The 13,242-nt window shown below is 39.4% G+C and overlaps 1 pseudogene; it reads left to right on the forward strand.

Annotated features, from left to right (window-relative positions):
* Positions 1 to 7,153: 7,153 nt before the first annotated feature.
* Positions 7,154 to 13,242, forward strand: part of LOC122107921 — a 39,832-nt pseudogene continuing 33,743 nt past the window's right edge.

Genomic DNA, 13,242 nt, shown 5'->3' on the forward strand with positions numbered 1-13,242 from the left:
AATAATAATTAACAATAATAATAATGTCCACATTTCTAGCACACACCTCAAAGCTCCTCTAGCCTCTACTCATTCCCTGGGTATAAGCCCATTTGCAAGTACCCAGTTATTGGCTACAGCAGCATCCTACATGTTAGTGTATCAATCATGTCCTGCTACCATAATAAAATGTTGCCATATTACACTTCTAAAGGCTAGAAGTCTGAACTCATGGTGCCGCCATGGTTTGGTTTCTCTGAGGCTTTTATCTCTGGTTTTCATATAACTGCCTCCTTGCTGTGTTTTCACAAGGGAGAAAGGAAAGGAGGTTCTAATTATTCTTTTTAGAAGGCATTAATCTTTTCTTGAAGGCCATACCCTCAGAAATTGATGATCGAATTCTATGTCTATTTCTAATTACCTCTCAAACATCTCCAACTCCTATCAACTGGGAGCTAAGGCTTCAATGTGGGAAGGGCACAATCCAATCAATTATAAAAGAAGAGATCAGAGTTTCCAGCAGTCCTGAGGAAAGAGTCTGGCAGTGATCATCTACTGTAAGTCAAGCAGTGACTTTGGAAAATGCAGAGACCTAGAAGCCACTTGCCTAGGAAGATGGCCAGCAGCCAAAGCGATCATGTTCCCTCCCTCTCTTCCCACACTTTCTTGCCAGGGAATTGAGAATACAGTGACAAACAAAAGAGACCAAAACTGCAGCTATTCAACATGTGACACTCTTACTATGGGAAATACAGAAAACCAAACCCATAGATATGGCCAGGCTCACACTGCTGATAAAGGAAGAGACCATATGCAATTTAAATAAGGTAGATCTTGTTAAACAAAATGGTATTGTGGGTGAAGAAGCATTCCAAGTAGAGAAGGAAGGAAGCTCAAAGATCCTGAGTGAGGAACATATCTACTCTGTGTGAGGGTCAGACAGGAAGTCACTGTGAAGAAAGAGGAGAGGAATTGAAGTTTGGGTCTCAGTGGGAAGGAGAGTTGACTGAGCAGGCCTTATAGGTCACTATAAAGTCTTTGGCTTTTATTTAGAGACACAGGAAGCAATTCGATGGCTGTCAAGTTCAGCAATGACCAGATCAGATTTAAGCTTTATTGGCAACCACTCTGGCTGCTGACTGGAGACTAGACTAAAGGAGAAGAGTTTGAGGCAGAAAGCCTTATTAGAAGGCTACTCCTTGTACTGCTTTGGTGGCAGGGAAGGTAATAAGTAAAATTCACTCTCTTATGAAGAGTAGAGAAGTTATTATCAGGACAAGATTGAACCTCAAATCCTTTTATGACATCAGAGAGACCTAAACCAGCCCTAAGCCATCTGTCATAGGATTCTTACTATCTTCAGAAAAAAATAATCCATTCTAATTATGCCTCACTTTCTTAAAGGCTTATAGATTTCTATTAAAAATGCCATTAAAAACAATCTTGTCTTTTAAGCCTGTGATTCAGTCCTAATTCTACTATCATCTGTATGAACTTAGGCAAGTACTTACGTGATCTCTACTTTGCTTTGTGTAAATTGTGGATGCTAGATTAGAAACTCTCTAAGTCTTCTTCATGGACTAATACCTCACACAGATTTTCTAATCAAAGCACACCTGCTAATAAATCGCTTTAAATTCATATCAAATAACTTACCTGAAAGCAAGATTCATTCTTTCAATTTGTCTTTTTGTATTTGAATAGCATTTATTAGTCCTAGCTTAGTGTCTTATGCACAGAAAATGTTTCATAGATGGCTGTTGGATTTAATATAGTTAGAAAGACTACAGTAGAACCGCATTTCTTATTTCACTTTTCTCTGAATTACCTTTTTCTAATCTTCAGCAATTTGCTAAATAAAACAGCACTTATAAGCAATTGCCTCATATATTAGCTCTTTTAAGCTTTCAAGCTTGTAACTTTATTATATCATCAAAATCCTTCTGCCTAGCATATTTCCTTTCCTAGTCACAAGTAAATGTATTTTAACTATAGAAAGTTGAGCTGCTAGAGTAATATACTAATTTGGATGTGTTTTGCTCAATACTGTTACAGACATGGATATGAAAGAATATTACATTCTTTTTTCCACTTTATTTGTTATAATAGTATCTCAACTTGGTCAATTGTCTTTGGAATGTGATATAGCAACCAATAATTCTTTTTTTTTTTTGGGGGGGGGGTCCGGTCATGGAGCCTGAACTCTGGGCCTGGGTGCTGTCCCTCAGCTCTTCAGCTCAAGGCTAATGTTCTACCACTTGAGCCACAGAGCCACTTCCGGCTTTTTTCTTTTTGCTTATGTGGTGCTGAGGAATCGAACCCAGGGCCTCAGGCATGCAAGGCAAGCGCTCTACCACTGAGCCACCTTCCCAGCCCCCCAATAATTCTTTCTTTAATGATACATTTCAGTGAAATTTATTTTTATCCAAAATTTATTTAAAGCTGAGTGCCAGTGGCTCATACCTGAAATCCTGTTTACTCAGGAGGCTGAGATCTGAGAATGGCAGTTCAAAGCCAACCTGGGCAGAAAATTCTGTGAGACTTTTACCTCCAAAAAGCCAGAAGTGGAGGGATAGCTCAAGTTACAGAATGTCAGCCATAAGATAAAAAGCTAAGGAAGAGGCCCCAGGCCCAGATTTCAAGTACTAACATCTATACACACACACACATATATAAATATATTTATATGTATATACATATATATGTGTGTATATATAAATATAAATTCAGAACTTTAAGAACAGAAAATTTTAGTTTTCTGAGGTTATATTAGTTAATAGCTAAAATACTGACACCTTCTGACCATTTTCCCTTGAAATGTGAAATAGATTTCCCCATAAGGATTCTAATATTCCAAAGTTGTAAAAATATCACATAAAATTAATTTGGCATATCAAAAGTCCATGTAAGTATTCATTGATAGCTGGATGAATGAATGAATTCAATGAACACACACGGGTAAATTTGATGAATAAGAATGAGATACCCCATAACCCCCAGATAGAGCAAATAGGCAAAGCCTCTATTAGAAAACATTATTGATAGGGTCTGAGATACCCCAAAAGTCTCGTGTGTTAGAAGGCTGAGCCCCCAGCTTGTCACTCTTTGAAGGTGGTGGAAGCTTTCAGAGACGGGGCCGAGGGAGAATCTTTCAGTCATTTTAAGCCAATCCTTTTCATTTATTTATTATTTTTGCAAATATTGGAGCTCGAACTCAGAGCCTAAGCAGTTTCTCAGCATTAGCATTTTTGTTCAAGACTGATTCTCCACCACTTAGGCAATAGCTTTCCTTCTTGGCCTTTTGGTGGTTAATTGGAGATAAGAGTGTCACAGTCTCTCCTGCCTGGGCTGGCTTGGAAATGCATTCTTCAGATCTCCACCTTCTGAGTAGCTAGGATTAAAGGCATGAGAAATGAGCAGCCAGCTAATTTAGTATTACTTTTTTTTGGGGGGGGGGTCTGGTCGTGGGGCCTGAACTCTGGGACTGGACGCTGTCCCTCAGCTCTTCAGCTCAAGGCTAGCACTCTACCACTTGAGCCACAGCGCCACTTCTGGCTTTTTTCTTTTTGCTTATGTGATGCTGAGGAACTGAACCCAGGGCCTCATGCATGCAAGGCAAGCGCTCTACCACTGAGCCACCTTCCCAGCCCCTAATTTAGTATTACTCTTGAAGTGCACTGTAGGACCTTAGCCCCTTCCTCTTCCGGTCTTCCCCACCTCTGTCTCATACTTGACCATGAGGTGAATCATATACCTCTGCCATGTACACCTGCTAATATGTACTGTATAACATCACAGGCCCAAAGCAATGGGGTCAAGGGGTCAGTAACTGAAACCTTCGAAACTGTAAGCCAAAGTGAATCTCTCTCCTTTGCAAGTTGACTGTCTCAGATATTTTGTTCTGATAATATAAGGTTGGCCAACACAGAGGGCAATATTTGGAAAGACAATGAAAGCTTAACTTCTTCTGCATTTCAGATCTAAAATGAGGAACTTTATTCATTCCTTACCAAATCTGTCTGATGAGAAAATGAGAATCCAGAAACCATATTTGATAGGAGTGAATCTTTTTATCACATCCAAACTTATCCCAGCTGGATTCCCCTAGTCCTTCACTTGCTAGCACAGAACCATTTCAACCCACACAAAGAGCCACTACAAACCACGATGCAGTACAAATAAGTATTCATGGCACGGCATAATCTGCTTCCTGCGTAATAAGATGTAATATTTGTTCTTCTTAATTAACTCTATCTAATTTCTGGAGAACATATTCGGGCATGAGTGAAATCAATTACAGTATCAGAAACAGAAACTATGCATTGGAAAGAAACCCTTTGACATTGCTAAAGAGACAACGAAGGAAGGAATCAGGGGTTAGCTACCTACTTGGAGGTGGGAAGTAGATTTTCTCAGGCATTTTCTCTTGTGTCACAATGATTATACTACCTTGTAATGTTAGTAAATCACTTGAACTCTACCCTGTCATTTCCTTAATCCATACTAAAGAAAGTAGATTGCAAAGCTGGGCCCAGTGACTTACACCTGAAACCCTAGCTACTTAAGGAGATGAAATAGGGAGGACTACAGCTTGACATAAGTCTGAGCAAAAAGTTCAAGAGACCCATTGTTAGCTAATAGTTGGGTGTGGTAGCATATGCTATACAGGAAACTGAGATTGGGAAGATCACAGATTCAGACCAGCCCAGGCAAAAAGAAAAAGCAAATCATGAAACTCCATCTACCTGTCATCCCAGATATAACAGCATAAAATACTAGACTCATGCTGCAGGCACAGCCTAGACAAAAAGCAAGAGCTGATTTCAAAATAACCAGTGCAAACTAGCTCTGCAGGTATGGCTCAATAATGGAGTACCTCCAAATGACATAGCTAGCAAGATCAATAGAAAGCCCACGGATTGGGAGAAGATCTTCACTAGCCATACAACAGACAAGGGTCTCATATCTAAAATATACTTGGAACTCAAAAAAATTAAATCCCCCAACAACAAATCCTCAAAGAAACAACTGCCCAATAAGTAAGTGGGCGAAAGACTTAAAGAGAGGCTTCTCTGAAGAAGAAAGAAGGATGGCCAATAGACACATGAAGAAATGTTCAACATCCCTAGCCATAAAAGAAATGCAAATCAAAACAACATTGAGATATCACCTCACCCCAGTTAGAACGGCAAAACTCAAGAAGTCTAACAACAACAGATGCTGGAGGGGATGTGGACAGAAAGGAACCTTACTTCATTGTTGGTGGGAATGTAAACTTGTTCAACCACTTTGGAAAACAGTATGGAGGTTCCTCAAAAGACTTCACATAGAACTCCCCTATGACCCAGCAATCCCACTTTTGGGCATTTACCCAAATGTTTACAAACAAGACCACACTAAAGCTACCAGCACAACTATGTTTATTGCAGCATTATTTACCATAGCTAAGATATGGAACCAACCCAGATGCCCCTCAGTAGATGAATGGATCAAGAAAATGTGGTATATATACACAATGGAATTCTATGCCTCCATCAGAAAGAATGACATTGCCCCATTTGTTAGGAAATGGAAAAACTTGGAAAAAATTATATTAAGTGAAGTAAACCAGGCCCAAAGAAACATAGGTCCCATGGTTTCCCTTATTTGCAATATCTAGTATATGTATGAGTCAAGCGGAAAAGGTCAGATAATGTGATGTCAGGAAAATGAACCCTTAGATATGTATTTTAATGTTTTTTTCTTTCATGCATGTGTTTCTAACGCATTTATAAGATTATTTCTTTGTTGCTTTGTATGTCCCTCCCCCACAGTATAACCCCTGCTTTCACTATATTTGATGTCAGTATAACTTGTGGAGGAGATGGGGAAAAACCAGTTGTTTAAGGATACAGGTGGACCTGTTACAACAATGAGAAGTACAAGTTGTCATGTCCAAAACGAGCTTTACAACGTCGGTGCGGAGAAGGGGCGGGGGAAGGGGGGGAAGGAGAAGGATTGGGATTGGCAGGGGAGGGGAGAGGCTGGGAAAGGATGTGAAGGGTAAACAAAGGAGAAGGCTGCAATGCTTGGTAAGAAATGTATGCATTATCCTGCCCATGTAATAGTAACCCCTCTGTACGGTATGTTCACAAATTAAAAAAAAATAAAATAATTAAAAAATAAAATAATGGAGTACCTCATAGCAGGCATGAGTTTAAATTCCAATATCAGGGCTGGGAAGGTGGCTCAGTGGTAGAGCGCTTGCCTTGCATGCATGAGGCCCTGGGTTCGATTCCTCAGCACCACATAAGCAAAAAAGAAAAAAAACAAAAGTGGCGCTATGGCTCAAGTGGTAGGGCACTAGCCTTGAGCTGAATAACTGAGGGACAGCGCCCAGGCCCAGAGTTGAGGCCCCACGAGCAGACCAAAAAAGAAAAAAAAACAAAAAACCTTTGAAATTCCAATATCACAGAACAGAAAGCAAGTTTTAAATATTTATGGGTGAAATAGTAAACACTTCTTTCAAAATCAAAATTCTGTTGTCAGTTTTGAACAACTAACCTTAACTTCTTGATCACTATTTAGTTCTCTCTCTCTTTCTCACTCCTCACTCTCTCCTTTTTATGTTTAAGTCTTTGTGCATATCACAAGACCTGAAAATTTCATATATATTACACTAGGTAAGCAACAGGTTACAAGTCCCTCTGGTCCCTTTTAATCTTTTCACTTTTCTTATTCTAGTTTCACTACCATAGTAACCAGATGGCCAGTCTGCTAACTTTTTCACTATGTATTTGTTACCACTAACATTCCTAGTCCTCTATATATCCTGTAAATTCATATTAATTTCTCTATTTTCTATAAGTCAAGAGACTTGATTTGACTTGCACTGGATTTGAGAGGGAGGGGGACAATTTGCCTCCTTTGAATATCTAAAAAAAAAAAAAGTATTTGGTTTCATAGACCATAATATCATTGAATTACTTTGCTTCTTTTTAATGAATGCTCCTCTCAAATTTTATCAAGAGACCAGGGAAAGAATAAGCACATTCTGACTGTCATCACCCATATCTCCTGCTCCGATGAAGGATCATCTGTCCAAAATTCAGAGCCAAGCTCTAACTTTGATGCAGCAGCTGACCACCCATATGCCAATCTCAAGCTCTCAAACGCTTAGCAGTAAAATTGGGTCATGGTTACAGAAGCCCTCGTCATGCTAAGCAAGTTTCTCCAGCAAAGGTCTTCAGTAAAGATCCTCTTGATCTGCCAGGTAAGTTTTCTTGAAGGAATGTCTTTACCTTGAACCTTTGCTCCATAAAGTTGTGGTTGTAGCCTCCTCCAGCCTTTGTCTTCCACCTTGTTGTCCTTACAAGTACATTTTTCTTTTCCTTTCCTTTCTTTTCTTTCTGTTTCCTTTTTTTATTATGAAAATACTGTTCAGAGGGGTTACAATTACATGGGCAAGGTAATGAGTGCATTTCTTATCAAGCATCGTTGTCTCCTCCTTTGTTTCCCCTTCCCATCCCTTCCCATCTCTTTCCCCCTCCCCCCCCCCCCACCGCCAGCCAAAGTTGTGAAGTTCATTTTCGACATAACATCTTGTACATCTCATTGTTGCAATGGGATTTTTTTTTTGCCAGTACTGGGGCTAGAACTCAGAGCTTCAGTGCCGTCTCTTAGCTCTTTCATTCAAAGCTACCACTTGAACCACCTCTCCATTTACAACTTTTTGATGACTATTTGGAGAGAAGAGTCTCATGGACTTTCCTGCTCAGGCTGGCTTCAAACCACAATCCTCAAATTTTAGCCTCTTGAATAGCTAGGATTATGGCACATGGCTTACACTTTTTATGAAGAAAGTCTACATTATGAAGAAAGTCTACATATTATCCAAACAATGGAAGCTTTCTGGAGGACTGTCAGTGAAATGATAGAAGAGAAAGACCTGGCATTGTCTTCCACCTACAAACAGTAAATCAGCAGCAATTCACAGAAAAATTTCCCTTGTGAAGAAAAAAAGAACCAAAACCTAATTTCTAATTAAAAGCCCTCAGAAAGACCAGACTCTGGTGGCTCACACCTGTAATCCTAGCTACTAAAGAGGCTGAGATTTGAGGATCATGGTTCAAAGCCAGCCTTGGAAAGAACACCTGTGAGACTCTTATCTTCAATTAACCACCAGAAAAACAGAAGTGGTGCTGTGGCTCAAGTGGTAGAGCACTAACCTTGAGCTAAAGAGCTGAGGGACAGGGCCCAGGCCTCATGATCACCACCACCAACAACAGCAACAACAAAAAAAGATCTCCAGAAAATGTGAAATAAGACTCAATGAAACCAGCAAGGAAATTTTAGACACTTTTTTCACCAAATACCCTGTCCTGGGTTCAGTGCCATATGATCAGAAAGAGACCCTTAGCATCTGGCTTCACCAGGAAGAAATTTGGCAGGTACATCCAGTGCTTCACCTTTTCTAACAAGACTCTCCAAAGGACTGGCTTTTACCATACCAGGCTCTGATTCCCAATGGATCTAGAGCAGGCTTGCCATTAATGCTTTCTTCTGCTCAACAAAAGTGGAAGCAGACAAGATCCCAATTCTTAGCTTCCTCTAGGGACGATAATAGTTCACTATAGATATAGTTCCCCAACCTCTCTGGTATTGTGCAAATAAGTGAGTCTCTGTCTTACCAGTCCTGAAGTGCTACCAAGCCCAGCACAGTCTACTTACGAGGGGGAGAACAAAGGCAGCAGTCTGAGCGGCTGGACACCACAGCTGGCTACCAACTACAGCTCAACACAGAGCACTTGGACAGGAACCACAGCTTCCTCCTGACCCCTGGAGAGAAAAAGACTTCCTAGAGGCCCCTGAATCTCTTACAAGGATGATTGGTAGACTATGGTCCCAAGAAGCACAGGCTTTAAAACCATAAACAAACACACAGTGCTATACAAAGCTTAAAAATGCACAACACAGGAAATAACCAACTAAGTACCCAGCCAACCTAAGGAATAGGGAAAAAGTATTTATAATCCATATACCTGGGAATAAATAAACTCCTATAGGTAAGGAGTAAAACACCTAACAACCAAAGTTAAAAAGTGGGATAAAATTATGAAGAAGTGATTCATTAAAGGAGAGAGAGAGAGACAGACAGACAGACAGAGAGAGAGAGAGAGAGAAAGAGAGAGAGAGAGATTAGTTAGGTGCTTGTGGCTCACTCCTGTAATCCTAACTACTCAGGAGGCTGAGATCTGACAATCACAATTTGAAGCCATCCTGGGCAAAAAAAAATTCTGTGAGACTATTAGTTCCAATAAACTACCAAAAAGCTGAAAGTGGTAGAAGAAGGGAAAAAAGTGTACATATACATCTATGTATGTATGTATATATATGTATATATATATATATATATTACATTATACACATGATTTCAGACCACTTAAAAAGTAGGATAAAACCAAGAAGAAATAATTCTTTAAAGAATGTATATATTAATATATTAAATTCAGGATTTTAGCCCATTTTTTTATAAATGGGGTTGTTAGGATTGGAGGCGTGGCTCACTGGTGTATTATTCTAGTTTACCAAGCAAGAGGCCATGAGTTTAAACCTCTTTTCTGACAAACTAAATAAATAAAACAGCTTTTGAGTGAGGATAGAGATTGCATATCAAGTGTTCTTATAACCACAATTTTAAAGTTTATTATTATTATTATTGATGGTGATTAAAGAGAACATTCTCCATTACATAATTTGTGGGCTGTATGTATTGAAATAGTGGGCAGTCTGTTTGATAAACCTCAGCTCAAGACACAGCATTTAACTTAAGCATAATCTTACAGAAGTGGGATATTTCATGTAAGGGCTTACAGTACGACTGGGAAATCAGTGTTTTCACACCATTACGTGAAACACTATTTCACACAATCAGTGCAGCAACATCATGAGTTAGGCGTGAGGTGTTCTCATCCTCATACAACTAGGATGAAGAAACTGAGACTCAACAGCTTGACCAATATAATCGATACCTCTTATCGATGTGGCATTTAATCTGTGTTCAAATTACCAGTGGTTGTTCAAGTAAGACAATGGCATAAAAAAGAATCCTATTCCAAAAGTCAGATAATGTGATGTTAGGAAAACGAAACCTCAAATATGTATTTTAATGTTTTTGTTTCTTTCATGCATGTGTTTCTAACGCATTTATAAGATTATTTCTTTGTTGCTTTGTATGTCCCTCCCCCACAGTGTAACCCCCGCTTTCACTATATTTGATGTCAGTATAACATGTGGAGGAGATGGGGACAAACAAGTCGTTTAAGGATTCAGGTGGACCTGTTGCAACAATGAGAAGTACAAAATGTCATGTCAAAACCAGCTTTACAATGTCGGTGGGGGGGGGAGGGGAGGTATGATTGGGTGGGGGGGAGGGGGGGGAGGCTGGGAAGGGAGGTGAAGGGTAAACAAAGGAGGAGGCTGCAATGCTTGGCAAGAAATGTATGCATTATCCTGCCCATGTAATTGTAACCCCTCTGTACAGTATGTTCTCAAATAAAATAAAATAAAATTAAAAAAAAAAAAAAAAGAATCCTATTCCAAGACTCTGCCTAGGTCTTGCTATATCAGCTGTATTCATTCTTAAGAGGTGCAGGGCTGTTTTTTGCAGCAAAAGAGTAATAAAGAAAAGCAAGTAGTTATGTAGGCCCAGAAGCCTAGCGAAGCACCTCTGAGGGACATTCCTCCCTTGCTGGGAAGATGCAAAGCGCTGACATTGCAGAAGCAGGACCCAGCTTGTTCCGGCTTTTAGCCCCTAAACCACAAACTGTCCTGGCTAAGCTGTTAATCTCCCTTCTCTCCCATTCTCTCACTTGGTGTCAGAGTGCTTTTGTGCAAGCATCTTTCTTCTATTCGGCATGATTTTTGACTCAGAGAGTATATGTGGTGGTAGGATTTAGATAAAAACTTGAGCTTCCCTATAACAATTTGAAAGCTAACCTCTTCTGCTTCTCTCTCTAACCCTCCTCATGAGCCAGCAACACTGGAGAGTCTGTTTGGTAGACTAGCTAGTCCCCGAGCATCTTCTGACTTGTCTAAACCTAGGAAAGAAGGAGAACTATAATTCAGGATCTGTCATGTTTGTTCTCTTAAAGTGACCGGAATCATAGGTAAATTTCTTGCAAATTCTCTAAAATAAGGACTCAGTCCATAGTTGCAATTTATTATTTCGCTACAATCACCGTTCACAAACCCATCTTTTTCAAACCAGTCTCTTCCATCTCTCCATCCATCCACCATTACATACACATACATACATACACATACATACATACATACAACAATTCACTTACTCATTTTTTATCTACTCATCTAACACATTTCTGTCATTTCCTATATCTGTGTGAGATAGCACTGCTAAAAATCTGCCTGTGTTCCCATGCAGTCTTTGTTACTTTTTTCTTGTTTCACTCAAACTTCTGGATCTACTTCACAAATTGTATAGCACTTTATTATCACCTTCAGTACCTTGCAAAGAGTGGTTTCTAATATTTATAGGTTGGTTGATTTTTTTAAAAACACACCAGAGTTTAGAAAACTCTGAGAAGCAGAATGCAGTGGGTGAGAAAAAAAATCTGGCTGGCACTGTGGCTCACGCCTGTAATAGGAGCTACTCAAGAGGTTGAGATCTGAGGATCATGGTTCAAAGACAGCTGGGTAGGAAAATCTGTGAGACTCTTATCTCCAATAAACTGCTCAAGAAAAATCCAGGAATGGCACTGTGGCTTAAGTGGTAAAGCATTACCCTTGAGCAAAAGAAGCTTAGGGATAGCGTCCAGGCTGAGTTCAAGGCCTAGGATCCACACACACACAAAAAGGGGGAGGAGGGGGGTCGAGAAGCAAAATGAGCCATGATTAGCTAATCTGATCAAGTTTCTAGGAATACACACTAGGAAGCTTGGTTTATGAGTTAAGATCTATATAACATGAGAAACGGGGAGAGAGAATTGATTTTTTTCATAAGATAAAATCTTTACAGAGGCTAAGCTGACAGTGGAAATTTTATTCCCTAAAGGGATTTATACTTAAAATGATGAAAGTTGGCAACCTGTGGCAATCTTGTGATATTTGACAAGTAATATTCTTTTGGTAAAGCAGCCTCATCTAGATCATAGTTTTAACAGAATTCATTAGAGAGGACCTAAATATTTTAAATATCATGTTGAGGATATGGGGAAAAGAATGTATCATATGGTTTTAGTGAGGGTGTAAACCAGTATGATCACTGTGGAAATCTGAATGGGAGTTCTTAAAAATGACATCAATCCACCTAATGACCCCCATTTTACTCTTAGGTATATATTCAAAGGAAAGTAAATTAATGTACAAGAAAGCTACCTGCATTCACAGCTTATTGCAACTCTGTTCACAGTTAGCCAAACTGGAATCAGTCAAAGTGCCCAAGAATCAATGAAGGGATAAAGAAGAGATGGTATAGATCTGCCATGGAATATTACTTAGTCATAAAAAATTAATAATGGCTGGGAGCTGGTGGCTTAGGTTGAGATCTAAGGATTGTGGTTCAAAGCCAGCCCAAGAAAGAAAGTCTGTGAGACCTTTATTTACAATTAACCAGCAAAAAGCTAGAAGTGGAGCTGTGGCTCAAGTGGTAGAATACTAGCCTTGAGAAAGAAAAAAAACCTCAGGGACAGTTCCTAGGCCCTGAGTTTAAGTCCCAGACTAGCACCAAAGCAAAATTATTGAAGAAAAATAAATAGATCTGTAAATCAACATATTGAGTAAGCCAAACTCAAAAAATCAAATGTCACGTGTTCTCACTCATTTGTAGAATATATAAAATGATGATAATGATGATGATGTCAATGAAAATAGCAATGGGAATGGGACATGAATATAAAGGGGGAACTCTCTAGACTGTCTATCAGGAGAACGGTGAGAGGAAGGGAGAAAGGAGGGGGAGAGGATAGTGATTGGAGAAGAGGGTCAAATGATGTCTATGTGGAATATGGCGTAATGAAACCTACCAAATACCCTGAAAAGGAGAAAAAAAAGAGAGGGAAGCAATGGAAATTCAGTGAAGGGGTGAATTTGATCAAAGTACACAATAAGCATATATGAAAAGATCACCACAAAACTCATTACAATTGTAAGATAACAAAACAATTTAATTACATCATACCATTTTTTAAAAGAGATTATATACCAGGGTAAGAATGAGATACAAGCCCAAGCACTCACATCTGTAATCCTAGCTACTCAGGAAGC

Source organism: Dipodomys spectabilis, unplaced genomic scaffold (assembly GCF_019054845.1).
Source record: "Dipodomys spectabilis isolate Male_0828 unplaced genomic scaffold, ASM1905484v1 ptg000054l, whole genome shotgun sequence".
NCBI classification, from domain to species: Eukaryota; Metazoa; Chordata; class Mammalia; order Rodentia; family Heteromyidae; genus Dipodomys; species Dipodomys spectabilis.